Source organism: Nannospalax galili, unplaced genomic scaffold (genome assembly GCF_000622305.1).
Source record: "Nannospalax galili isolate Female #2095 unplaced genomic scaffold, S.galili_v1.0 scaffold675, whole genome shotgun sequence".
Lineage (NCBI taxonomy): Eukaryota > Metazoa > Chordata > Mammalia > Rodentia > Spalacidae > Nannospalax > Nannospalax galili.
In genome coordinates, this window is record NW_008337205.1 from 122,158 (window position 1) to 146,158 (window position 24,001).

The 24,001-nt window shown below is 48.7% G+C and overlaps 2 protein-coding genes across 4 annotated transcripts in view; one reads left to right on the forward strand and one right to left on the reverse strand.

The window, feature by feature from the left end:
- The window catches only part of Styxl1 (serine/threonine/tyrosine interacting like 1), a 246,517-nt gene that overhangs the window by 78,352 nt on the left and 144,164 nt on the right, over positions 1-24,001 (reverse strand). The window lies entirely within an intron of this gene.
- The window catches only part of Srrm3 (serine/arginine repetitive matrix 3), a 69,588-nt gene continuing 46,536 nt past the window's right edge, over positions 950-24,001 (forward strand). For 2 of the 3 annotated variants that reach the window (XM_017797926.2, XM_008832262.3), the window contains exon 1: positions 950-1,130. The gene's annotated coding sequence lies outside the window, so the exon portion shown is untranslated. The remainder of the gene's footprint in view (positions 1,131-24,001) is intronic. The other variant, XM_017797927.2, reaches the window with a different exon arrangement.

The window sequence follows — 24,001 nt, forward strand, 5'->3', positions numbered from 1 at the left end:
AGTAGTCCATATTCCTGGATTCCACTAGGGAAAGGTTTCTGGGGTCCTAACACCCCTGATATTGAGTTTTCCTCATTCAACATGCTTAATGGGAGGATTTAAACAGGACTCCATCTGTTACACTCAGACAGCTTAAGATCACAGACAGAGTAACCAAACAGTGAATTGAACTCAGGATCCCAAAACTTCCAACCCAGAAACACCCAAGGCCCAGCCATTCTATTCTCAAACTCTTTTATCTAATCAGATATGGTGGCCCACACCTGTAATCCCAGAACAGAACGTGGGAGACTGAGGCACACAGACTGCCATGATTTCAAGGCCAGCTTGAGTTATTTAGTAAATTCAAGGCCAGCCTGTGATGCATGACAACATTCTATCTCAAAAAACAAAACAAGGCTAGGATAAAGCTCAGTTGGTTCTATCCCAGTACCACAGAAACTGGGCGTGGTGACTGGTAACCCCAGAACTGCGGGAGGGGGGTGAAGGCAGGATAATCCTCCTGAAGTTTAAAGTCATCTTCGGCTACATAGTGAGTTCAAGGCCAGCTTGGAGTACATGAGATACTACAAGAGAGACAGAGAAAGAGTTTAGAAAGGAAGAAAGGGAGGAAAGAGGGAGAGAGGGAGGAAGAGAGGGAAAGATGGAAGGAGGGAGGAAGAAGGAAGGGGAGATGGAGAGGTAACCCCTAACTTCTTAGCTGGAGCCAGCACCCCCTTAGACACAAGCTCTGGAGACAGTCAGGCAAGGACTCTAGGTGTCCACTGCCACTCCCAGTTGAAAATTAGCCTCCTTTGCCCAGAGCATCACTTTGAACAATCATGCCCCGCCCCCTGCAGGCTCCTGTCTTCGCCACCGCCGCTGAAGGTCCTCCAGGCCTGCAGAGGGCGCTGTGCCCCACTGGCTCCGGGCCGCTCTGGCCCACAGGCAGGCCAGGAGGCCGCCTCGATGGTGGTGCGCTGTCCAGCATTTCAGCAATCGGCAGCGTTGCCCGCAGGAAGACAGGGGCCCGGGGCTGTCGGGAGGCCGCGGAGCTGCCTTGTAGAGCCGAGCCTTGGAAACAATCTGGGACAAACTGCACTGGGAGGCCTGGCTCCAGCGCCCAAAAGACTGCAGAGGTCAGCGGGGAGGTGAGAGCCTCTGATGGGGCGGGGATGTTTCCCAGAGGGGCAGGGGCTGGGATGGACCTCAGGCCTCTCTAGCTGGGGGACTCAGATTAGCAGATGCGGGAGCAGAGGGTCGCTGTTGAGGAGTTGGTTGCTGGAGCATCTGTCCTGTGGGGTATGCGAGATACCGCGTAAGAAAGAGATAGAGAATGCTGTTCTTTTCATCTAGAGTGATGGATAAAGTGTGGACCATGAAGAGTCATGGATAAGACTCTCCTGGACATAAATTGACCATGGTCCAGCCCATGAGGATGCCAGGAAACCCGCCATTCAATTACCCTCCCCACCCCCAACTTAGAAGCACCTGCTCCCTAGGGAAAGAGACTCAGATGCAGGGACACTGTAGAGATCACTCGAAAATGTGGAGACGGCAGGCCACCCCCCGCCCCGCAGCCTGGATGCTGGGCCTCTGTCCAGCAGGGGGTGCCTGCGTAAGGGACAGTCTGGCCTCTTTCCCAGCTACCTAAATGCCCCTGGGGAGGCAGGAGCTGGCAGTGAGAATTGGGTCTCTCACGCTGGCATTTATTCTCACACCAGGAAGCGAAGGGAGGGTGCAGATGGGAAAATAGCCACTAGGAGTTGGGAAGGACTCTCCATGGCCCCTTCTGAGAGGATTTCTAAGGCCCAGGATGGGTTCAGCCCAGTAGTAAATTTCTGATAAAGGGCTGTGAAAAGAGATGCAGCCACTGGCTTGCCATCTTCTCCCCAACTCTCCTTCCCAGGGCTCTTGCCTGGACAGTGAAGCCTCCTGCAGTTCTTGCTTTTGACAGTAGGTCTTCAAGAGGACAGATCAGGGAGATACAGAAAAAGGCAACTCAGGTCAGACCTAGCACTCTGGTGTCTGCTCTGTCCCAGCCACAACTTATCACTCCTCCAGGACCTCCCCCTCACCTGCTTCTGGCTCCATTGCACCTGGACTAGTGTTTTGTCCTGTAGCAAGAGAAAAAGATAGGTACTTTGATGGACTGCAGGGCTGGGGGGAGCATCTTAAGGTCATGAACTCAATTTATACCAGATCCTCCCCCAGAGCCAGAAATAGATCCACATTGGTTAGGAAATCACTCCCACACAAAACTAGCTTGTGGGTTCCTTAACTTTATGCCCCATCCCACCTTCTTATGTGGGGTGGAGGAGGAATTCTGGAAAGTGACTAAAGGGATTAGGTTTTCAGAGGTGAGTGGTGGATGGTTTGGGAGTCATGAACTCTGAAGTCAAAGAGATGTGGGATCAATTGTAGGTTTGGTGACTTCGCTTTGGGTAAGCCAATTAACCTTTCTGAGCCTGTTTCCTAATGTGTAAACAGGTGTAGTGTTGACAACCTCTTTTGTTGTTACTGGAGACTGGAGGCATGGCTCAGTGGTACAGTGCTGGTGGGGGGAAGGGGGGTGTCTTTTGCTGTTGAACCAATGAATAGGCAGCTGTTTAAACTATAAGATGCTAGAGTCAATGAGATGGTTCAGCAGATAAAGGCACTTGTGGCCAAGCCTTGTCAGGACAAGTTCGATACCCAGATCCCACATTGTAGAAAGAGAGAGCTGACTTCTGCAAGTTGTCCTCTGAACTCCACACGCGTTCCATGGCTCATGTGCCCTCTCCCCTGCCACACATAAATAAATGTAAACTATAGGATGCTAGATAAATTTTAGCAAATAGAACACAAGTAAGAATATCTTAAAGAGCTATGCGAAGATGTCTGAAGCATGTCTTTTTCTTCCCAAAGAAGGTAGATATTGGTTGAAGGTTTCACACCAGGTTCTGTGCTTGGCATGATGCTGCAACTGACTGTTAGTCCTCAACACTAGAAGACCTGAGAAATGAGGCTTCAGTGACTTTCTCAAGGTCATGGAGATACTTAAGCTGTGTTCCCTGGGGCAGAAGTATTGCTGATGGCTTGTCCCAACCTCTTGCTGTCAAGGTCCAGTTGAGTGTCAGTTTCTTGACTGGGTGCCAGAATACAGGTATGGAGCCTCAGGCATACACAGTGCGGTAAGGAGGTAAACACCCCAAGGTCACTGGGACATTCAGAGGTAGAATGAACTATGCACTGGCAGCTGGACACAACTACTGCAACGCACCCCTTGCTGTGATCCCTCCTCTAGAAGGCAAAGACCCATCTGCTCACTACCACACCTGAATCCCACCTCCTCTGTTTGGCTGACTCTTGCTGACCTCAGCAAGCCGGTGGCAATCCATTCCATTCTGAGTGGTTAACTCTCACCTCCCTGATAGCCTCAGGTCTTGGCAGCTGCCCACACTATTGGAATGAGCCTCTCTTCCTGCCCACATCTCCTCCTTTGCCCACATAATATTCCCTCCATAGTCAACACCACAGTTCTCTGATCCCAGAAGCCAGTTAGGGTACTGATAAGGGAAGAGCCATCTCCACTTGGGCTTTTTGTTTTGTCATAGTGCTAGGGATGGAACTTGACATATTCCCCAGCATCTCTTCCTCAACCCCACATACACTCTATCATTCATCATGACCATGACCCTTCACCTACACACACTCATCTCATCTTCACATAATCTGGTGTGAAAGGTACCACTGACAGGCAAGGCCTAGAAACGACTTTATCAAGATCATAGGAAAAAGTCTTGGTACAACCTAAACCAACTGCCTCAGGGGGTCAGTATGGCTTCCAGAATACCACATTGTCCTGGGTTCTCCAAACTCCCCTGGGTAAAGGTCCCCCATAGCATGGTGGACTAGTAGAAGTCAGAGGAGGCGGCATGGGGTAAGAGAGCTGAAGAACTCTGGGACAGGAGTACAGGATCTTCTTTCTGAGCCCAGATATGACTCTGAATTCTTGTATGACCTTGAACAGGTCCCCTTGAATCTTTGGCTCTCAGTGTCCCTGTGTATAAAGTGATAGGGTTTCATTAGATGACTCCCCCCCAAAGTCCCTGACACTATCAGCATTGCAAGATCTCGCTGCTCTATAAATCTGTATATTGAGCAGGGCTTGGCAGTGCAGACTTGTGATCCCAATTGTTTGGGAGGGTGAGACAGGAAGATTTAGAGGTTAAGGTGAGTGTAGACTAAAGAATGAGTTCAAGACCAGCCTGGACAACTTGGTGAGACCCTGTGTCAAAATAAAAAGAAGACTGGGGATATAGCTCAGTGGTAGAGCATCTGCCTAAGGAACAGGACTTCAATCCCCTCCTGTAAAACACAGCGTGTATGTGCGTGTGTGTGTGTGCATGCACGCGCACACACTCACACACACACACACACACACACACACATTGTGGGTTGGGAATATGGCTCAGTCAGTAAAGTGCTTGACGTGCAAACATGAGGACCTGAGTTTAGATCCCCAGCACCCACATAAAGACCCAGGTGCAGCACTACATGTGTATAATCCCAGTGTTAGGAATGTGGAAACAAGTAAATCTCTGGAGCTCTTGACCAGCCAGTCTAGCCAAACAGCAAGCTCCAGGTTCAGTGAGAGACCCTGTTTCAAAATATAAGGTAAGTTGGATATGGTGGGGCAGGAGGCTCAGCCTCAGAGAGATGGCCTTATGGAGATGGCCAGTGAGTAGGGAGAAGTTCAATGAGGGAAGGAGTCTGACTGAATAACATGGGAAGAAGAAGAGGTCATGAGCTGGGGAGATGGCTCAGTGGCAAAAGTGCTTGCCACACAAGCATAAGGACCTGAGTTCAATCCGCAGTGCCCACATGAAAAAAACCAGGCCCATGGCACACACTTGTAATCGATCCCAGCACACTGGAGGCACAGGCAGATCCTGGGCCTTCCAAGCCAGACTAGCCCAATTGGTCCATCCCAGGTGAAAATGAGAAATTCTGTTGCTCAGCTGGAAGGGGCTTACAAGATGACTCAGCAGGTAAAAACATTTACTTCCATCCCTGGGACCCACATGGTAGAAGGAGGGAGCCAAGTCCTACAAGCTGTCCTGTGCCCTCTCACATGTATGCCATGGACACACACACACACACACACACACACACACACACACACACGAGGTTAGAGACAGGGCAGGAGGACTAGAGAAACACAGAGGCCTTCTGTAGGGAGAGTCCATTACAGCGATCGCAGACTGTAGTCTGCTCCAGCCTTGTTCATCACATGGGGACACCTGTGCTCTTTTACGCCTTCCTTGTCTTCTGGGTCATGGGCACAGGAGGGTGACAGTTTCATCTGTAACACCCCAACCCTCTTGGCCATCCAAAAGGGGCTCTCAGGAGACCTGGGCAGATGACTGGACTCAGAGAAAGTCCCCAGATGGCCACATAAACCTTGGATCCAGGTTAGGCCCCCCCCGATCCCTCCATGGGAGCTCCCCATACCTAAAAGCCACCAGTCTGCAGTGATGCTTTCTCAGCTGGCAGCCTGGCTCAGCCTCTGCCGCCCTCAGCCTGGCCTCCTGCCCACTGCAGAGGCTGCTGTGCCAGCCGACAAAGCCTGGATCCCCCAGCATCATTCTGGGGCCTCCAAAAGCTATGAGGAACTGGGTTAGGTTCCCTGATCATGGGATGCAGGTGTCTTCTTCATCTGAGGGGACCACTAGCAATTACCCAGGATAGAGACATGTAAAAACAAGTTGTGCTGAATTAGTTCTCTTTCTTTCTTTTCTTTTTCTTTTTCTCTTTTTTTTTTTTTTTTGTCTTTTTGAGACAGGGTCTTCCTGTAGCCCCAGCTGGCCTGGAACTCACTATGTAGACCAGGCTGGCCTTGAACTCACAGAGATCCACCTGCCTCTGCCTCTTGAGTGCTGGGATTAAAGGCTTGCGCCACCACATGCCTTTTCTTTTTGAGGCAGGGTCTCACTATGTGTCACAGGCTAGCCTAGAACTCACTATATACCCCACAATGACTTTGAACTTTTGGAAATCCTCAAGTTCCAAGTGCAGGGATTACAGGCATATGCCATCACACCTAGTACATGTTGAATTCCTTTGATTTTATGAACAGTATCCCAAGGAATGTAGCTCAGTGATAGAGCTCCTGCCTAACATAGTCAAGGCCCTGGGTTCCATCTTCAGTACCATTAAAAAAAGGGGGAGAAGGAAGGAGGAAAGGAAGAAAGGGAAAGAGGAAGGAAGGGAGGGAGGAGAGGATGGAGGAGAGAAAAATGGTGTTGGCTATGGTGGCTCCTACCAGAACTTGGGAGACTAAACCAGAAAGATTGCGGAGGGTTTAAAGCTAGCCTGGGTTGCATACTAAGTTTCAGGCCAGATTAGGCTGCAGTGGAAAAGAGAGAGGGAGTGTTTAATTGTGCAACATATTTTGGTAATATAGAACCCAAATATGAAGAATCCCACCTCTGGGGCTGATAAGATGGCTCAGCAAGTAAAGGTGCTTCCTGCCAGCCCGGCATGGTGACACACACGTTTAATCCCAACGTTCAGAGAGGCAGAGGCAAGACAGATCTCTGTGAGTTCAAGGCCAGCCTGGTCTACATAGTGAGTTCCAGGCCAGCTGGGGCTACATGGAGACCCTGTCTCAAAAGACCAAAAAACAAAACAAAAAAAAGAAAAGAAAAAAAGAAAGAAAAGTGCTTCCTGCCAAACTTGACAGCCTGTGTTCAATCTCCAGGCCCCACATAGTGGAAGAAGAGAACTGACTCCTACAAGTTGTCATCTTACCTTCACACTCACACAGTGTGGCATGCACACACACACACACACACACAGAGGATAAAACTAGGTATTTTTTATTTTAAAGGGGTTGAACATACAACTCAGTGGTAGAGCCCCTACCTAGGATTCCCCGGTGAGGGCTGGTGGTGCAACTCAGAGGTAGAGCACCTGCCTAGAATCCCCCAGTGAGGGGCTGGGGGCGGGGCTAAGTGGTAGAACTCTTGCATGGCATGCACAAGGCCCCATGTTCCATTCCCAACACCATGCATTTGAGCCCTTACATCTTCATAGAAAGATTAGACCTGAGTGGAGCTTGCTTTCCAGAGAGTCAATAAGAACAGAAGAGAAATTCTCACCCATGACCTGTCCCTCTTGGATAGGCACAGTCTTAGGGTTACTGGAAGAGATGACTGGGGGGCCTGGGACAGTTTCCAGAAGTGAGTTGGCCCTGTCTCTAAAGTACCCTCTGTCAGGAACTGGGGACGGGAATGGCTAAAGCTGCTGGCAAGAGACAGTCCAAGGTGGTCACGGGTCCCCTGGGAGATCATGGATATACTAGGACCTCAGGGGAAGGAGCTGAGAGGAAGAAACTTTGGGGCTCTGCTTTCAGCTAGACTAGTCTTCATTCTCAGGTCCATTTCTTATCCTACAAAGTGAATTTCCTGATATGTGCTACCTGGTATGCTAGGAGGTAACAGGTGATCGGTTTGATAGCATTTTGCAAGAATAAAACCTACTGTGTGCCTGCAAGATAGTGGTCAACATTTGGGTGGGTAACAATACAATCTACACTCAGTGAATGGTTTCTTGTGCCTAGTCCTAGTATGAGCCTGGAGGACACAGAGGTGATTCTGACCCTGACTCTGACTTAATTTCCCCAGAACAGTTGTGGGAACTGAAAGTTATGACCCACTGAGGTTCAGCTGGGCAGAAGCTGTTCACAGGGCTGTGGGCAGTGGGAAAAGACCCCTGGGAGAAGTGACACTTCCTTTGGGCCCTGAGGAATGATAGGGAAGCTTCCAGAGAAGTGTCACTCAGAGAATAACAAGGGCAATGTCATGGAGATATGATTAAGTCAGTGAACAAGGAGCAATGGGGCACGCCTGTCATCCAAGCACTGGGAAGGGTCTAGATTGTCAAGTGTCGAGAGGCTTTCTCAAAAAAATTGGAAGGGAAGAGGAAGGGAGAAAGAGAGGAAAGAAGAGAGGAAGGAAGGGAGGAAGGAAAGGAGGGAGGGGAAGAGGGAAAGAGAGTGTTCTATTTAGCTTTATTTTGGTCTTTTTGAGACAAGGTCTCCCTGTAGCCCCAGCTGTCCTGGAACTCACTATGTAGACCAGGCTGGCCTTGAACTCACAGAGATCCGCCTGCCTCTGCCTCCCAAGTGCTGGGATTAAAGGTGTGTGCCACCACGCCCAGACCCCTATTTAGCTTTTTATTGCCCTGATAAAACACTGACAAAACAAACAGGGAAAGAAGGGGTTTATTTCATTTTACATCTCCAATTCACAGCCCATCATCAAGGGAGGACAAGGATAGCACTCAAGCAGGAACCTGGAGGCAGGAGTTGAAGCACAGACCGTGGAGGAACACTTGCTGCCTTGCCCCTCTGGCCTGTACTCAACCTGCTTTCTTCTGCAACGCAGGACCACCTGCCCAGGGGTGGCACCACCCACAGTGGGCTGGCTCCTCCTACATCATTCAACAATCAAGTAGATGCCTCACAGACATGACCACAGGCCAATCCAGTGGAGGAGATTCCCCAATTGAGGCTCCCTCCACACAGGTGTGTCAAGTTGACAACCGAAGCCAACCAGGACCAGCAGGAGTAAGCACTCTTAACCAATGAGCCATCTCTCTACCCCAAGCATGCTTTTAAAAGAAGAAAAAATCAGGGGCTGGAAAGATGGCTCAATGGTTAAGAGCACTGGTTGCTCCTGCAGACGACTGGAGTACAGTTCCCAGCACCCACATGGCAGCTAACAGCCATCCATGAGCACAACATAGGTGCTCTTGCATACACGCAGACAAATGCTCATCCATATAAAACCAAAATAAGTTTCAAAAAAACAAAGCAACGATTCTGGGAATAGAACTCGGGTCTTTGAGCTTGCATGACAAGCACTTTACAAACTGTGCCATCCCTTCAGCCCTGTTGTCTGTTTTGTAGGGGTTTTTTTGTTTTGTTTGGAGGGTGGTTGTTTTGGTCTTTTTGAGACCAAAAACTTAAGATGCTCTTAACCGTTGAGAAAACCTGGTTTTTCCTTCTTGGATCTCCCTAAAGCTCCGGTCGGCCTGGAATTCACTATGTAGACCAGGTTGGCCTTGATCTCACAGAGATCCACTTCTCAAGTGCTAGGATTATAGGTGTGTGCCACTATGCTGGCTGTTTGGTTTTACTTTAATATACATGTTCAATTTTACTTATTGAGTGTGTGTGCATGCAAGCCCACATTTCCACAGAACACATGTGCAGGTCAGAGGACAACATGCAGTAGTCAGTTACCTCCTTCCACCATTAGACCTGGAGATGGAACCAAAGTTGTCAGGCCTGACAAAAAATACCTTTGTCCAATAAGCCAGCTCAGCACCCTGTTTTTAATTTTTTAATTTTTCTGTTTTTTAATATTTTTTTTCCATTTTGTTTATTTTTTGAGACAAGTTCTCATGTAACCCAGGCTGGCCAGGAACTTGATACATAGCTAGGTCTGTCTATGAATGTCTGATCCTCCTGCTTCTGTCTTCCAAGTGCTGGGATTACAGGTGTGTGCCCCCATACCTGTTTCTTCATTGCCTCTTGAACTTTCTGTCTCTGACCCCTCCTCCTCAAATAGCAGAGATCAGATATGTTTATTCCTACCTTCATTCAGTCATTCATCAAACATTTTCTCAGTGCCCCTCTCTGTACTTAAAAGTTCCATAATCATTGTCATCCCCTAGCCATGTGTTGGACACTGAATATAGGAATGATGCAGGACTAACCCAGCATTGAAGCCCACCTCAGTAGAACACTTACCTGGAATCTCTCAGTGAGGGGTTTGGGGTTTGATTCAGTGTTAGAGCAGCTGCCTAGACTCACCCAATGAGGCGCTGGAGGCATGGCTCAGTAGTAGAGCACCTACCTAGAATCCCCCAATGAGGTGCTGGGAGCATGGCTCAGTGGTAGAACATCTGCCTAGAATCCCCCAGTGAGGGGTTGGGGTGTGGCTCAGTGGTAGAGCACCTGCCTAGAATCCCTCATTTAGAGACTGGGGTACAAAACAGTAGCGCTCCTGCTCAGATCGCCCAGTGAGGGACTGAGCATGGCTCAGTGATAGAACACTTGCCCAGCATATGCCAGGCACTGTTTTCCATCCCCAGCACTGCAAACACAGAAAGTTCTTTTTACCTAGATTTGGGACTATTTCAGGATGCAAGTGGGAGCGTCTGAGGGCAACTGGGCTCTGGTACAGGAAGTGCTGCCTACCTGGATAACTTTGGAGAAGCCTCACAGATGGACCACACAGAATTCGTGCAGGTCTGCCAGAAGGGAAGGACACTCCTGGAGGAGACAGCAGGAGCAGAGATGGAGGAAAAAAGGGCCTGGGCCGAGAAACCAAGGACTCAGCAGGAGAGGAAAGCATCCTGTGGGGGCTTTAGTTCTAGGTGAGGAGGTGAAACTCTGTCTTTCTCTCATGGGCAGCACAGAACACAAAGAATATTCCCAGCAGGGACCCATAGGATGGAACTGTTTGAGGAAGGTCAACTTCAGAAGGGTGAGCAAGAGTAAGTCAGGTAGGGGCTGGGGAGGGCGGTGGTGCATTTTTAGGACATGGGTCACACGGCCTGGGGCCACCATGGAACACCAAAATTCACCACAGCACCATCTGAAGGTTCAGTGTACCTGCCTCCATATTTCTAGAAGAGTCTTGATAAGCAGATTCCTAGGAGCACCCCAAAGATGGATTCAGAATCTCAGTGTGGGACCTGAGAGTCAAATGTTAAAGCAACCAGATGTTCCACACATGCTAGAGCTGGGAAGCCGAGCAACTGGGACAGTAGCTCAGTGGGACTATGCTTACCTAGCATGGCAGGGTCCTAAGATCCCAGCACCAGACAAGGAAGAGAAAGAATGTAAAAGAGTGATTCCAGCATTCAGAATGCAGAAGGAAGGAGAGTTCAAGACCAGCCTGAACCTTGTGTCAGATTAAAAATTATAAAGGACTGAGAGTGGCTCAGTGGTAGAGGTAGAGTGCCTGCCTAGAATCCCCCAGTGAGGAGCTGGGGGCATTAGTCAGCAGTAGAGCACCTGCCTAGAATCCCCCAGTGAGGAGCTGGGGGCATTAGTCAGCAGTAGAGCACCTGCCTAGCATGCACCAGGCCCCAGGTTCCATCTACAGCAACAGCCAAAACAAAAGATTCTTTTTGCCTGGAGTTGGGAACCTGTGTCTCACCACCTTGTATTTGTGGTTCCCTCTGCCTGAAATACCTTTCTTCCTCCTCCTTTACCTCCTTGAACTTCAGGCTCTGCTTGGACACCTCCCTCAGGTCAATCTGTCACCTTCCAGGTATTCCTGAGTGCCCAGAGGCTGTGTCTTGCTCGGCCCCTTCCACTCTCTAGTCTCATTCTTCTTGAGTCTTCATTTGGCATTTCCCAAGTGCCGGGCTCTGCTGCCTGTGTCCATGCATGTGTCTCATGGTCTCATGAAGTAAGAGTTCACAGCTGAGGGGAGCTGAAGCACGGACCTCAGCTCAGAACTGATATAATCACAGAAGGTAGGCTGCACCGTTTCAGGGTGCCCAGACTGTTGCTTTTTGAAGACAAGGTCCTGTGCAGACCTGTGCCAGTAGACTTGGTTTATTTCACTCTTTCCACCCTGGCCAGGGGCCTAAGGAGAGCTTGTGTCAGGGGTGAGGGTGGAAGCCATGATGAGGATCCTGTGCTGATGGCAGAGCTAGGGGGATGCTTGGAAAGGCATGAGGGGCCATCTCCCTCCCAGTGTTACACAACAGGTTCACCCCTTCCTTCCCTGAACCGGAGTCTCCTTCACATCCCCACCCGCCATTCCTGCCTCCCCCCTCCGCCATCCCTGAGGGATCTGTGGGTTATTGTCAATGAGGTTGTTAATTAACTGCTTAATTAACTATTTAGGCTAATCAGATTAATTGACATTAATTGGTTACCATTTGTCAAGGACCCTAGAAAGCCGTGCCTCTCAAAGTTGAAGTGTGTGACTGGTGCTGGGTAGAGGACTTGGGAGGAACTGTTGCCATGCTGTAGAGCTGAGCAGATGGCAGGCAGGCCCAGGACCAAGGGCTCCTGATGCTACCTTGGGTCCGATCGTCTTTAAGTAGCACTCATGACTGAGCCCTTGAATTCTTCATCACATTTTCTCCCCCAAATACATTTTTTTTTTTTTTTTGGTCTTTTTGAGACAAGATCTCCCTGTAGCCCTTGCTGGCCTGGATTTGCTATGGAGACCAGGCTGGCCTCGAACTCACAGAGATCTGCCTGCCTCTGCCTCCCGAGTGCTGATATTAAAGGCATGCACCACCATGCCTGGCCCAAATACATTTTTTAAAAATACTTTATTATTTTTATTTTATGTGTATGTGTGTATTGCCTGCATGTAGGTAAGTGCACCTGTGTCGTGCAATGCCCTCAGAGGACAGTCAGAAGAGGCTGTTGGATCCCCTGGGACTGGAGTTACAGTTGTTAGCTGCCATGTGGGTGCTGGGATTTGAACCCAGGTCTTCTGCAAGAACAGCCAGTGTTCTTTACTGAGCCATCTCTCCAGCCCCCATCTCCCCCAAATACATTTTTTAAAAAGGTTTGAGGGCTAGCCAGATGGCTCATTGGGTAAAGGCGCTTGCCACCAAACCTGGTATGGCCTTAGTTCAAGTCCCAGGATCCACATGGTGGAAGGAGAGAATTAACTACCACAAGTTGTCAGTTGACCTCCACGTGAGTGCCATGGCATACATATTCACACAACATACACACTACATAAATGCAATTTTTTTTGTCTTTTTAAGACAGGGTCTCTCTGTAGCCCCTGCTGGCCTGGAACTCACTATATAGACCAGGCTGGCCTTGAACTCACAGAGATCCACCTGCCTCTGCCTCCCGAGTTCTGGCATAAATGCAATTTTTTAAGTGGTTTGAGGGGCTGGAGAAATGGCTCAGCAGTTAAGAGCACTGGCTGCTCTTGTAGAGGACACAGGTTCGGTTTCCAACACCCACTTGGCAGCTACCATCTGTACCTTCAGTTCTAGGGGATCTGATGCCCTCTTCTGGCCTCTGTGGGAATTGCAGATCTCGTGTGCTCTTACATACATGCAACCACTCATACACATAAAATTTTAAAAATAGCAAAATAAAATGAATGGTTTGAGGCTGCTGCTTACAGAGCCTACACCTTGCAGCACAACTAAACCTGCCCACTCTCAGGGTTCTAACTCAGAAAATCATAACTAACTTTCCCCTTTCTTCCTATCTCTTTTTCTCTCTATACTAGCCAAAGCCTGGGCCTGCTTTCCCTGGTGCACTGAACTTTCTCACTCTTTTTCTGAAGTCCCTCCCCTCCCACATGCAGCTGCTGGCTGACCTCCATTTCTGAATCTGCCTGTTTTCTTGGACCCTAACTGCAAGCAGTACAGCTTTCTCTCTTCCTCTTCCCCATCTCCCTCCTCCTGGCAGCTGCTGAGATTTATAGCTTGCCTGCCCTGGTGTTTATCTCTCAGTCTCTCAAAACTATAATCAAATTGTCTTGGAGCTTTAAAAAATGGCTTGAAAGCTGGGCATAGTGGTACACGCCCATAATCCTAGCACTTAGGAGGTTAAGGCATGAGGATCACATGTTTGATGTCACTCTGGGCTACATGCTAAATTTGAGGCTAGCCTGGGGTACAAAGGAAGACCCTATTTCAAAAAAGGAAAAGTTTTGAGAGGGCCAAAGAGAGGGAGCTGGGGAGATAGCTCAGTTGGTAAAGTGCTTGCAGCACAAGTGTGAGGACCTGAGTTTGATCCTCAAAGCTGGGCATGTCAGTACACATCAGTAATTCCAGCTCTGGAGAGGTGAAGACAGGAGGCTCCCTGGCCAGCCTAACCTAATGGATGACCCCTAAGCCCCAGTAAGAGACCCTGTCTCAAAATACAAGGTGGATAGCTCTGGAGGACCCTCTGGCTTCCACACACACCTGCACTCACATGCATGTACACACACAGAAACACACATATACAAACAAAAGAAAAAGAAAAACAGAAAGAGGCCAGAGGAAAGAGAAAAACTTTCCTGGCCATCTGAAGGGGAGGAGCGTAAAGTCCTAAATATGTTATAGTACAAGTAGGCCACCACATAACTTCTGGGGGCTAGCACACACATTCAATTAAAAAAAAAACAGTAAAGATAAGCAGGATAGAGCTGATAAAATATGCAGAATATTAAACTGTGATACAATGATTTGATTTGCATTATTTAGTCAATTTCGGCCCCTCAAATCTGCAGTATATTTTAATGCCTGTTTAAAAACACAATTTACAGTTTTCAATTATAGCACTTAAAACAAAAGAAAAAATTACTATGAAATGCATCCTACGTTTTAGAAAGGAGGAAAAAAAAAAACAACCCATTCAAAATGTGAGTGTGAATTTGACTTCAGAGACTTTCCCCCAAGATCAAATGGTTCCCACATCAAATCCAAGTTCAACGCAGGGCTAGGAGTCAGGAGCCTGCAGTCTTGTCTTGTGAGTGGTTGGATTTATTGTTGGTGAGACAGGCTCTTGCTATGTATCACAGGCTCAACCCTCCCACCTCCACCTCTGGAGTGCTGGGATTGCAGGTGTATGCCACCACCCCCAGCTTGCACCTTGAGTCTTGTCTTGATTTTTCCACTGACCCCTTCGCGGGTCCCTTTCTCCCATCTGGACTTCAGTGGTGAGTCTCGGTCTGTTTTTCTAAGAAACTATGCTCCTTTTTGGAGCAGCAGATATATGGACTTTAAGTAGACCAGAGATGCATATAAATGTGTGGCGAGATAAAGTGGTTCATTTCAGTGAAAGAGTGGAGTTACCAATATAGGAGTGCTTTGCCAGAAGGAAGAGGGGCTCCCAGCCTGATAGAGGTCATCTGCGTGGAAAAGAAAGGCAGAGAGAAAATGTGTTGTCTCTTTCTGATCCTCTCCCTTTACTGCCCGATCCTGCAGCCCCTGGGGGGAGGAAGGACTCGGAGACACTGGAGGCTGTTGCCTAGCAACAAAAGGCGCATCTGGATCGATGGGAAAGGCAGGCGATGCTCCAGCCCCCGGCCCATCTCTCTTTGGTTTTTGCTTTGATCTCAGCCAGCCCAGCAGAACCTGAGGGAAGAGGGGAGTACCCAGGACGGCCTGCCTGATTAGAGTTGAGTCAACAGAGGGAATTTTCCATAATGAGGATATGTGGGCAGAGGTGGCATCTGCCCCAGACTTCTGTGCCCACCCCAGTGGGAGGAAGAGGCTATTTGTCCAATACTCACCCTTTGACTGATAGACACCTCCCAACTTTTATTGTATTTTATTGGTTGTATGTGTGTGTTTTATGGGTTGTGTGTATTTGTGTGGTGTGTTCATGTGTGTGCTGATGCATATGGAGATCAGAAGTCGACCCTGGTTCCTTCAGAAGCCACTCACCTTGTTTTCTGAGGCAGGGTCTCCCAATAAGACCTTGGGCTCACTGATTCAGCTATGCTGTCTGGCCAGACAGCCCCAGGGATTCTCCTGTCTCTGTGTCCTCAGCGCTAGGATTACAAGCATGTCAGCTTTTGACATGATGCTGGAATCTGAACTCAGGTCTTCATGCTTGCATGGCAAACACTACCCACTGAGCCATCTCCCCAGCCTCCAACTTTCACTTTTATTTCATTTTGCTTTATAAAATTCATTCATTTTTATTTTATGTTTATGAGTGTTTTGTAAGTGCACCACATGCATACAGTACGTGTGGGGGCCAGAGAGGGTATTGGATCCCCTGGAACTGAAAGTACAAACAGTTGTGAGCCACCATGTGGATGCTGGGAGCCAAACCTGGGTCCTCTGGGGGGGTGCATGTAGAGGCCCAGCTTGCCTTCCTCAGCCCAGCGCCCAGGTATGACATGGGATGTTCTTATTCTGGGTGAGGAAAGGGAGATGATGGAGGTCAGGGTGAGTACTCAGGATCCTCTGATTTCATGGCAGGGTCTGCCCCAGAAGCCTGTGTGGGTTGGTCCTCAGAGACCTGACTGGGTACCAACCCATCAGTGGCAGCTTAGTCATGAGATGGAACTTTTGAAAATTAAGCTGAAGTTGATTGGGGGTGGGGGAATAACTACCAGACTGCCACCAAATCTCCCTTCTAGCTTCTTCAGTCATAAGGAAGGTCTTCAGTTGGAAGGTAACAGCCATCCTGAAGGCCACAGAGGTCCCCAGGAGGAGTTGGAGACACTGAAATGCCATTTACTATTTGATTTCTGTTCTGGGATTTTTGGTTATGGGATCGTGTATGTGCACCTACATGTGGGGTGGGGTGGGGGGCATGTAGAAGCCAGATAACCACCTCACACGTCATTCCTTAGATTTTTTTTTTGAGACAGTGTCTCACTGAACCTGGAGCTCACCAAGTAGACTAGCTGGCCAGCCATGCCCAGGCTCTGCCTGTCTCTTCCTCCTCACCTCTGGGATTGCAAATGCACACTACTATGCCCAGGTCTAAAAAAAATTTTATTTTGTTAATTATTTATGTATATGTGTGTGTAGGTATGTGCACATAAGTGCAGTGCCTGCAGAGACCAGTAGAGATTACCCCACCCCACCCTGGTGCTGGAGTCACAGGTGGCTGTGAGTCATCTGATGTGGGTGCTGGGAACCAAATTCCAGTCCTCTCCAAGAGCAGGAAGTGCTCTTAACTGCTATGTCTCCAGCCCCTCCCCAGCTTTTAGAGTGGATTCTGGTGATTGAACTCAGGTGGTTTTTGTGCTTTCACAACAAGCACTTTATCAACCAAGCTATCTTCCCAGCCTTTTTTTTTCTTTTTCTTTTTCTTTTTTAGACAGGGTCTCATTTTTCACAGGCTTGCTATGTAATTGAAAAATGACCTTTTTTTATTGTTTATTTATTTATTCTTTTCCTTTTTTTTTTTTTTTTTTTTTTTTTTTTTTTTCTTTTTTTTTTTTTTTTTTTTTTTTTGGTCTTTTTGAGACAGGGTCTCCCTGTAGTCCCAGCTGGCCTGGAACTCTCAGAGATCCACCTGCCTCTGCCTCCCAAGTACTGGGATTAAAGGCATGCACCGCCATACCTGGCAAAAATGATCTTTTTTTAATGGCAATTTTTTTCATTTATTTACTTATTGTGTGTGTATGTGTGATGTGTGTGCTCCTGCACGCATGTGGAGGTCAGAGGACAGCTTGCAGAAGTCAGTTCTCTCCTTCCACCACATGGGTCCTGGGGATCAAATTTGTCAGCAAGCACCCTTATCTGCTGAGCCTTCACACACACACACACACACACACACACACACACACACACCGTGGATGACTTTGAATTTCTGATCCTCCTCCCCTCCACCTCTCTAGTGATGGGGTTACAGTTATGCATTACCACTCAAATTTTATGTGGTGCTAGAGATGGAACTCAGTGCTTTGTGCATACTGGATACTGGGTAAGTCCTCTAGCAACTGAGCCACGGCCCCCAGCCCCCAGTCCTGGTTTCAATAGCTCTGTCTTTGAGTTGTGCTGGTCTATTCTACTGAGCTATACACCTGGAGTGTGGGAACCCTGCCATCCTTGCTTGCTGTGACTAGTCTGAATTCCTCATTTGGTGGGGTTCGTCCCATAGGAAGCTCTGTATAGCTAGCCCTGGGCCACAGTGGTCTGAGCTGGTGTCTCCTGAGCTATGCTGCCCCAACTGTGACATAGAGCAGAGTCCCCCTTTTCTCCTGGAATCTGCCACTCAGATCTCTCATCTGGGAATCCAAGTCAGAACCCCTACAATAGGAAGAGGAGCTGGGGTGTAAGACATGGCTTTCTTCTGGTTCAGAGAATAAGCCAGACTCCAAGGCTTATGATACAGATGGCAATTGTCTTATGCAAATGTCAAAAGTACACAGACAGGGCTGGAGATGGCTCAGAGGTTAAGAACACTGGGTGCTCTTGCAGAGGACCCAGGTTCCATTCCCAGCACCCACATGGTGGCTAGCAATCATTTGTAACTTCAGTTCCAGGAGATCCAGTGCCCTCTTCTGACCTCTGTGGGCATTGCATACATGGGTGCACTTACATAATACATGCAGGCAAAATACTTATACACATTTAAAAAAAAAAAAAAAAAGACACAGAAAATGTTGGGAGCAGAAACCAAGGACTTTTTCACTGAAGTCCCTGCAGGCCACAAGTTGTGAGCTCCCCAGCACTGTCGACATGGGTTGGATTTCTTTTTTTTTTTTTTTTTTTTTTTTTTTTATCTCTTTCTGTTTATTCTAGGCTAGCCTTTGAGACAGGTCTCCCTGTAGCTCCAGCTGGCCTGGAACTTGTTATGTAGACCAGACTGATCTTGATCTAACAGAGCTCACCTGCCTCTGCCTCCTGAGTACTGGGATCAAAGATGTTTGCCACCACACCCAGCCTGGACTTTTTAAAAAATTACATTTATTATTTATTCTGTGGAGGGGGGATGAGCATGGGCTGAGGTGCACATGTGGAGGTCAAAGGACAACTTGTGGGAGTCAGTTCTCTCCTCCTATTATAAAGGTCCCTGGGATTGAACACAGGTCACTAGTCTTGGCAGCAAGCATCTTTACCCGCTGAGCCATCTTGCCAGTCCCAGACTGGATTTTTGCTATTGTTGTTGATTTTGACACAAAGTGTTTTGTAGCCCAGGCAGGTCTCAAACTCTCTATGTAGCCAAGGATGACTTGGAACAATCAGTCCTCCTCCTTCAAGTTCTGAGATTATAGCTGTGCACCACCATGCCCAGTTCATAGGCTGGAATTTAATGGATGGTCACAGACGGCTGCCCTGTGCCAAGGCCCGTACCAGACACTAGGGACAGAAAGATAGACTACCTCAACCATTCTCAGTGAGCCCTCAGTCAAGCTGGGTATGGTGGCATATGTCTGTAATCCCAGCACATGAAAGGCTGAGGAAGGAATATCATAAGCTCAAGTCCAGTATGGGCTGCATAGTGAGATGCTGTCTTAAAAAATAAATATAAATAAATAAATAAAGCGGAGTGTGGTGGCACGTGTCTTTCAGCCTAGTACTTGGGAGGCAGAGGCAGGAGGGTCTCTAATGAGATCAGGCCAGCCTGATCCTCATAGTGAGTTCTAGAACACTCAAAGCTACACAGTGAGACCTTGTCTTAAAATAAAAGCAAAAACAGGGCTAGGGATATGGTTCAGCTGGTAGAGCACTTGCCTAACATGCACGAAGCCCTGGGTTTGAGCTCCAGCACTGTATAAACTGGATGTGTTGGTACACGCCTTTATCCCAGCACTCAGGAGGTGGCGGCAGAAGGATCAAAAGTTCAAGGTCACTTCAGCTGCATAATGAGTTTAAGGCCAGCCTGGATTATATGAAATAAATCAATCAATCTGTCAGCCAGCCAAGGAGAAAACACAGTAGAACAAGAGTGGAAAGCCAGAGGGTGACTCCAGAGACACATTCCTCCAAGGCATCAAAGACTTCATAGAGCAGGTGATACTTGACCCATCTGTCATGATGAATGGAGGAGAAAGGGTGTTGTGGGGTCAAGGGACAACATAGGCCTATGTGTTTCTGAGTAGAGCAGAATACAGCAAGAGAAAGAGCTAGAAAGGGTGGTATAGGTTGCCCAAATCCACATGCTATCAAAATAGCCTCACCTTCCCTGCTTGTCTGCCCCAGTCCCATCTCACCTCTGTTCAACAGCATACCCTGAGGCTGCAGAGAATGGGTCAAGCCAAGCCCTGGCCCAGGCTCAGCTGGTTGGACAAAGCCCTAGACTATGGGTGGAGGAGGGCATCAAGCCATGCTGTCAAGGGACAGAGCTGAGGTGTCAACATTGCACAAGCCAGGCTGCCTTCCCGCCCCCAGGCTCCCACTCCAACTCCAGTCCAGGCAGCCTGTGTAAAGAGCTCCCATTAAGGCCTTCCTCAGCTCCAGCCACTGAATAATTGAAAGGAAGCCTTTTGCTTTTTCTCCCTCCCTGGCTGCAGCAGCATCTTCTGCAGGGTTGGGTAACAAACAGCAGCACCAGCACTTCCCCAGAGACTCAAGGAGGTTGGAGGAAGCTGCTGTAACCCTTACACTGCCGCAAGGCACCAACTCAGCACTTCCCCAGAGACTCAAGGAGGTTGGAGGAAGCTGCTGTAACCCTTACACTGCCGCAAGGCACCAACTCAGCACTTCCCCAGAGACTCAAGGAGGTTGGAGGAAGCTGCTGTAACCCTTACACTGCCGCAAGGCACCAACTCAGCACTTCCCCAGAGACTCAAGGAGGTTGGAGGAAGCTGCTGTAACCCTTACACTGCCGCAAGGCACCAACTCAGCACTTCCCCAGAGACTCAAGGAGGTTGGAGGAAGCTGCTGTAACCCTTACACTGCCGCAAGGCACCAACTCAGCACTTCCCCAGAGACTCAAGGAGGTTGGAGGAAGCTGCTGTAACCCTTACACTGCCGCAAGGCACCAACTCAGCACTTCCCCAGAGACTCAAGGAGGTTGGAGGAAGCTGCTGTAACCCTTACACTGCCGCAAGGCACCAACTCAGCACTTCCCCAGAGACTCAAGGAGGTTGGAGGAAGCTGCTGTAACCCTTACACTGCCGCAAGGCACCAACTCAGCACTTCCCCAGAGACTCAAGGAGGTTGGAGGAAGCTGCTGTAACCCTTACACTGCCGCAAGGCACCAACTCAGCACTTCCCCAGAGACTCAAGGAGGTTGGAGGAAGCTGCTGTAACCCTTACACTGCCGCAAGGCACCAACTCAGCACTTCCCCAGAGACTCAAGGAGGTTGGAGGAAGCTGCTGTAACCCTTACACTGCCGCAAGGCACCAGCTCTTCCCTGAGGCTAGCTCTTGCTGCTCACCGCATGGTCTCTTCCTCCTCCTCTTCCTCCACCTCTTCCTCCTCCTCCTCCTCCTCGTTCACCTTCTCCTCCCCCTCTCCTCCTTCTCCTCCTCCTCCTCTCTGTCCTTGTCCTCCTTGCCCTCCTCCTCCCCTTCCTTGTCCTCCTGTTTATCCACCTCCTCCTCCCCCTCTTCCCCTCCTTCTCCTTATCTCCCTCTTCATCCCCTCCTCCTCTGCCTCCTCTCCTCCTTCTCTTCTTCCTCTTCCTCCTCTTCCCCCTCCCCCTCCCCCACCCCCTCCCTTTACCCCTCCTCCTCCCAAACCAGGATCTCTTGTAACCCAGACTGACTTCAAACTCCCTATACAGTTGAGGATGGCCTTGAATTCCTGATCCTCCCAAGTGCTGGGATTACAGCTTTGTGACACCACACCTGGTGTATACAGTGCTGTGGATCAAATCCAGGGCTTTACTGCAGTTAGGCAAGTACTCTACCAACTGAGCAGTGTCCCCAGCACTGTTTGTTTTGAGACAGACAGGATCTCACTTTATTGTAACCCAGTCTATCCTAGAATTCACTATGTAGCCCAAGCTGGACTTGAACTCACGATCTTCCTGCCTCAGCCTCCCAAGTGCTGAGACTACAGGCTTGTACCACCCCACTGGAACACAAATTGTATATATTTAATTTCTTCACTCACCACTACTGCCTTTCGGGGGGTTGTATTAAGCCCATTTTATAGATGAGGAGCTGGAGGTGATGGCACATACCTGTAATCCCAGTGCTCTGGAGGCTAAAGTAAAAAGACAAAAACCTCAAGCCTCAGCCTGGGCTACATAGCCAGTCCCTGTATTAATAAATACATAGAATAAAAAGGGTTAAGGACAGGGCTCATTCGGTAGAGTGTTTACCTAGAGTTTGTGAAGCCCTGGGTTCAATCCCAGCACTGCATAACCTGGGCATGGAAGGCATGGAGATTGTAAATTCAGTCATCTTTGGTTACACAGTGAGTTTGAGGCCAGCCTGAGCTATCTCAATATTTATTGAGGGGCAGGAAGATGGCTCCATGGGTAAAAGTATTTGCCACCAAGCCTGATGACCTGAGTTCAATCCCAGAACCTACATGGTGTGCTCTCCAAGTTGTGCTCTGCACGCACATCATGGAGTACATACATATGGAGACACACAAAATAGATGAGAGAAAGAGAGAGAGAGAGAGAGAGAGAGAGAGAGAGAGAGAGAGAGAGAGAGATCCCCTCTAGGAAGGTCTCCCAGCATGCTTATCTTGGCCCAGTCCAGCTAACCCCCATTTCTTTTCCACTCACACCCCATCCCAACATTTCAAGTATCTCCTTTCCCCTTCAATCCTCACTTGTCCTCTAGGAGGCACCAGAGCCACCAGTCTGTGAATCGCTGTGAACCACACTCCAGGGCTCAGGGTGCTGAGCCATGACCCCCAGGCAGGGAGCACAGAGGAGGCCCCGGTCCACATGGCTGCTGCTGTGTAGCCCTTCCTCAGCTCACAGGCTGGAGACCTGGTCAGGGTTCCCACAGGGCAAAGGAGGGGTGATTGGAGCATCCATTATGGAACATGTGCATGTTTGGTGGATTCAAAGTCAGGAGTTGGAGGTAGGTGGGGACCAGCCTAGATTCCTGGATCACAGATGGAGATTGACAGCTTGATACATATGTTGACAAAACACTTTGGGGCCTGCTTGGTGGCCCACATCTTTAATCCCAGCACTCTGGAGGCAGAGGCAGGCAGATCTTTGTGAGATGGAGGCCAACCTGGTCTACATAAGGAGTTCCAAGCCAGCTGGGGCTACTCTGTCTCAAAAACACCAAAAATTTGAACACTTTTTTCTTTTAATATTTGTATTAATTCTTTTGGGACTTTCAGTGTATTCATCCCTCTAACTCCCCCAGATAGTTGGGTTTTTGGGTTTTTTTTTTTGCTTTTATCAGGGCCAAGTTTAGTGTCACACTAGGCATGACACATTTCTAGTTACAAAGAAGCATTCTTTTTTCCTCTCCTTTTGGTTTTTGTTATTTGTTTTCAAGGAGCCATTTCTTTTTAAGATTTATTGTTTAAGTTACATGTAAGTGTGTGTGTCTGTGTCTGTGTGAGAATATGCACTTAGGAGCAGTGCCCAGGGAGGCCAGAGAGGGTGTTGGATCCCCCGAAGCTGCAGTTACAGGAGGTTGTGAGCCACCCATGTGGGTACTGGGAACTGAACCCAGGACCCCTGCAAGAGCAGCCAGTGTGCTTAAATCTCTGAGCCATTTCTCCAGCCCCCTCAAGGAGCCATTTTGAACATCATCCCCTTGGTAACACCTTGGTGGGTGATGGTTTGCTCTTGCACTAGGAAGAGGGGGGCTGGGAGGAGTGATATCAGGACCTGCCTGTGTCACAAGCTTTTCTTAAAAAAAAAAAAAAAAAAAAATGAAAGAAGGAATTATTCTACCCAGCTACGAGTTAGCCAGGATCAGCTTCATTCTGTAAATGGGAAAAGTGAGGCCCAGGGCAGTTTAATGATTACCCCTGATCACCCAGGCAGAAGAAAAGTGCTGGAATTCAAGCTAAAGTCTGCAGGGCATGGGTGTGACTCAGTGGTAGAGCACCTGCCTAGAATCCCCCAGTGAGGGGCCGGGGCCAGTGCTATTGGCAAGACCATGATTTTGCACCAAGTCCTAGGTTGGTATTTCCCAAGTGTTCATCACTGGCCACAGACTAGAAAGAGAAGCTAGGGTAAAGAGGGGACAGGATGGTACACACCTGTGATTCTGACACTCAGAAGGCTGAGGCAGGAGGATCAAAAGCTCCATGCCAAACACTGGACATGGTGATATACACCTGTATTCCCAGCACTTGGGAGGTAGAGGTAGGAAGATCAGAAATTCAAGGTCATCCTCCACTACATAGCAAGTTCAAGGAAAGCTGGGCTACATGAGACTGTCTCAATTTTTTTTTTCTTAAAAGAGTTTCAGGCTAGTCTGGGCTACCTGGTAAGACCCTGGAGAGGGAGAAACAGAGAGAGACAGAGAGAGATGAAGGAAGAAGGAAGGAAGGAAGGAAGGAAGGAAGGAAGGAAGGAAGGAACTTCTTTTCAGTGATCCCAACATATTCTAAAAATATTTTATTTATCGCCAGGTGAGGTGGTGCACACCTTTAATCCCAGCACTCGGGAGGCAGAGGCAGGTGGAT